This window comes from Bison bison, unplaced genomic scaffold (genome assembly GCF_000754665.1).
Source record: "Bison bison bison isolate TAMUID 2011002044 unplaced genomic scaffold, Bison_UMD1.0 scf7180017864331, whole genome shotgun sequence".
Taxonomy (NCBI): domain Eukaryota; kingdom Metazoa; phylum Chordata; class Mammalia; order Artiodactyla; family Bovidae; genus Bison; species Bison bison.
The window spans coordinates 8,724,591-8,729,139 of NW_011494903.1; positions in this window are offsets into that span (position 1 = coordinate 8,724,591).

Genomic DNA, 4,549 nt, shown 5'->3' on the forward strand with positions numbered 1-4,549 from the left:
GGTTATAGGGTCATCTCCGGAGCCCAGAAGTCCGCAATGCGCGTGCGCCTTCTTCCGGGCTGACTCCGCCTATTACTCCAGGGCCCTTTCGGCCGCCGTAGCGAGCAAGACGCGCTAAGTCTGAGCTTCCGGAAAATTTCGGGTTATCTGTTCCTGGCCCGCTGTCAGACACTGGGGTAGAGGCCAGAGTTCTTTGCTGCTTTGGCGCTACCTGACCTGGCGTGACTGCTGAGTTCTGCGGACTTTTCCCGGCTCTCAAGTCTATGGCGGTGAACCGAGCGAGGCCCTTCTTCTTGCAATCTGGAGTTCCCAAGACCTAAGCCTTGTTGATCAGGGGACGAGCGCCTTTCCTCGGACATTCATTATTATTACACGCCACCTCCAGTCTATATTGCATCAGGGAGCATTTCCACAGAGCCTATGAAAATGCAAGGAAACTTTACTCAAGGAAATAACCACGCCGACTCCGCGGATTCTCCCACACAGAGGTCTCAGTGTTTGGAATCGAATGGCTCTATTTCCGTTTATTTTATCAGTCGATTTAAAACAGTCGCTGTTTTGAAATCAGAATCATAATGAGCTTGTTTACAGTTTATGTACTCCACCGAGTTTCATGGATTGTACTTTCTAAACATCAGTCCTCGACAACTTGCCTCCTTCAGGGTCATCCTTTCACGAAGCTCAATCAATAGCCTCCTAACCCGATTTCTTGGGTTCATTTTTTTCGCATGACAGTTTATTTCTCAGTGAATTTCTTTTTATTATCCTTTCACAAAGGAGAATAGTCTTTTTTAAAAAATACAAATATGATCGTGGCAACTTCTAGATTAAAACTCTTCTTTAAGTGGTTTTCAGTGTAAAGAAAGTCATGGTTTTGAAGGTCTCTGACTGCCCAGCTTTTTCACTTCCCCACCGTACACTGAGCTGCAACCTTCAGTTCAGTTAAGTCGCTCAGTCGTGTCCGACTCTTTGTGACCCCATGAATCGCAGAACGCCAGGCCTCCCTGTCCATCACCAACTCCCGGAGTTCACTCAGACTCACGTCCATCGAGTCAGTGATGCCATCCAGCCATCTCATCCTCTGTCGTCCCCTTCTCCTCCTACCCCCAATCCCTCCCAGCATCAGAGTCTTTTCCAATGAGTCAACTCTTCGCATGAGGTGGCCAAAGCACTGGAGTTAGCTTTAGCATCAGTCCTTCCAATGAACACCCAGGGCTGATCTCCAGAATGGACTGGTTGGATCTCCTTGTAGTCCAAGGGACTCTCAAGAGTCTTCTCCAACACCACAATTCAAAAGCATCAATTCTTCGGTGCTCAGCTTCCTTCACAGTCCAACTCTCACATCCATACATGACCACAGGAAAAACCATAGCCTTGACTAGATGGACCTTTGTTGGCAAAGTAATGTCTCTGCTTTTTAATATGCTATCTAGTTTTGTCATAACTTTCCTTCCAAGGAGCTGCAACCTTAGTGACATTATTATTTCTGGGATCTGCCTATTGGGGCTATTCTTATTCTCATCTCTGCCTGCCCCACATACTTTTTGCCTAATTAGCAACTACGTATTAGATCTCAGAAATTGTTTTCTTTGGGGGACAATTTCTTGACCACTCTTACTGGGATGGAGTAAGTCTCCCTGTTACATATTCTGGTAGCTTTCTGTAGCGCTGTTTATAGCGCAATTGTAAAACCACTACAGTTTTACAATTAAAAAATTATTTTCTTAAGTTGAAAACTTCACAAAAGCACAACTTGTGTATTTTGGGCAACATCTAGCAGATAAAAGCCTGGCACACAGTTGATGTTCAATACATGTTGAGGGAATTAATGAGTGTTGAGACAATCCTTGCTTGAAAAACAAGTTACTAGTTAATCAGGATTGTGAAAGAAAGAAGCCCAAACCTCTATACTAATGAAATTAAGAAGAGGGTCTATAATTAGAGTAGATTATTGGTAGTACTTGATGGATGTTCTCTTTAAGAAGTTCCAGGAGTTAGACGCAATTTTATAGCCTTAAGTAAATCAATCTGACTTCCCATATTTAAATCACAATAAGAATCAGCAGGATCTAGTCTTTGCATCTAATGCAAAACATTTAAATGTGCTCATTAGCAGTGTTTTCCTGAATTATACCTGAATTTTAAATGAGAATAATGAGACCAAGGAAGATGGAGATACTGACTTTGCTAGAGGCAGATCAGTGTTAGTCGCTCAGTTGTGTCCTTTGTGCCCCAGGGACTGTTGCCCACCAGGCGCCTCTGTCCAATGAATTTTCCAGGCAAAAATAGTGGAGTGGGTTGCCATTTTCTTCTCCAGGGGATCTTCCCCACCCAGGGATCAAACCTGGGTCTCCTGCATTGTAGGCAGATTCTTTACCCTCTGAGCTACCAGGGAAGTCCCAGAGGCAGAATGCTGCTGCTGCTGAGTCGCTTCAGTCGTGTCCGACTCTGTGAGACCCCACAAACGGCAGCCCACCAGGCTTCCCGTCCCTGGGATTCTCCAGGCAAGAACACTGGAGTGGGTTGCCATTTCCTTCTCCAATGCATGAAAGTGAAAAGTGAAAGTGAAGTCGCTCAGTAGTGTCCGACTCTAGCGACCCCATGGACTGAAGCCTACCAGGCTTCTCCATCCATGGGATTTTCTAGGCAAAAGTACTGGAGTGGAGTGCCATTGCCTTCTCCGAGAGGCAGAATAAGATTGGCTTAAAATTACAGGGTGTTCTTACTGCCCTGAAACTTGTTCTCATTTAATCTCAGAACTAGTCCTGGCCTAAGAATGGTAAAAAGAAAAAGCAGAAGTCTTTTCTGAAGGGTTCAATGTGGTGCAGGAAGGTAGAAGCAGCTGCAAAAAAAAAAAAAAAAAAAGTCAGTTGCTGGCAGTATCCTGATGGCACAGTGCCCTCTGGTGTTAGGAAAGGGGTACTTTCATCACATGCATATTGAGAACTAAGCAAAGATGGGAGCTTCCAGCAGGTCTCAATCCATGCTGTTATGCAACTTTTTTGTATTTACCATACACACAAAAATGTTGACTAACAACCAATATTATGCTTAGTACCCTACATACTTTATAGGAAAGTGATTCCCAGCAGCTCTACTTTGAGAAGTGGAACAAAATTATTTAAGAGCTATGCTACAGAAAAATGTTACAAATAATGGAAGATTGCACATAATTAACTTTTTAGAAATATAAATTAGAGAATATTCAAGATGATCTATGATAATTTCTTATTCACTCATGTAAGAACATTAGAGGGGGAAAAAAAAGAAGTACAAAGGGTGTATAACAATGGAAGAAAGTTCTGCTTTGGTGTTGGTACATCTTAGAAAAAACATTCAGCTGGAACATAACCAGGTAAGAATAATCTGATTACAATGGGAATGAGGAGGGGTGGTCTTTGTTTGCAGATACTCATTTGGTGATTTTGACTAATAGGTAATTTATCCTTAAGCTACATGAAGTAGAAAGGGAAATGGGAATCTTAGCTGTGAGGCCAGGCCACAGGGACTGTAGGAAAATTGACAATTGGGCCTCATGGGAGGCTGCAAAGACTGCAGCTTGATGAGTAATCAGAATCTGAGGTACTCTGTTGTAACAGAAAGCAGTGTCTTTGAACTCTAGTAGGAGGCTTCCCTGGTAGCTCAGATGGTAAAGAATCTGCCTGCAATGCAGGAGATGTGGGTTCAATCTCTGGGTTGGGAAGATCCCCTGGAGGAGGAAATGGCTACCCACTCCAGTATTCTTACTAGGAAGTCCCATGGACAGAGGAGGCTGGCACGAGGTCTCAAGGAGTTGGACATGACTGAGCAACTGAACTTGAAATGAGCACTCAACTAGTAACAAGATTCAGTTAGTCTTGTCTTTTGCTCCTCCTAGTACCAGCTGAAGGCAATGGCACCCCACTCCAGTACTTTTGCCTAGAAAATCCCATGGACGGAGGAGCCTGGTAGGCTGCAGTCCATGGGGTCACGAAGAGTCAGACACGACTGAGCGCCTTCCTTTTAGGAAATGGCAACCCACTCCAGTGTTCTTACCTGGAGAATCCCAGGGACGGGGGAGCCTGGTGGGCTGCTGTCTATGGGGTCGCACAGAGTCGGACACGACTGAAGCGACTTAGCAGCAGCAGCAGTAGCAGTACCAGCTGACCAGTTTATTCCATGTGTCTTGGTTCAAATTACGAGAGAGTATCAAAGTAGTTGTCTAATGACCAGGGCACATCATTGTAAGTCACAGGCCAACTTATGGATGGATTGGTTGTTCCTTGGTTGGCACCAGGTCAGATGCCTCCCCTGGTCTGATCCGTAATAGCTAAGGGGCTGTCATGTGGTACAGCCATCCTGCTGCAGGGATCAACTGCTTTCCCCATAGACTGTGGGCATCTTGAGAAGGAGATGATGAGCGTGACAGGTGCTAACAAGTGTTATCTCTAAGGCAAAACTTGTTGGTGATTCATTTGACAGTATTTTCAGTTACTGTATAAAAACTTGGGTGTTATTTCACTTAAAAATGACCAAGAGAGTTTTTTTTTGGGGGGGGGGGGGGGGGGGG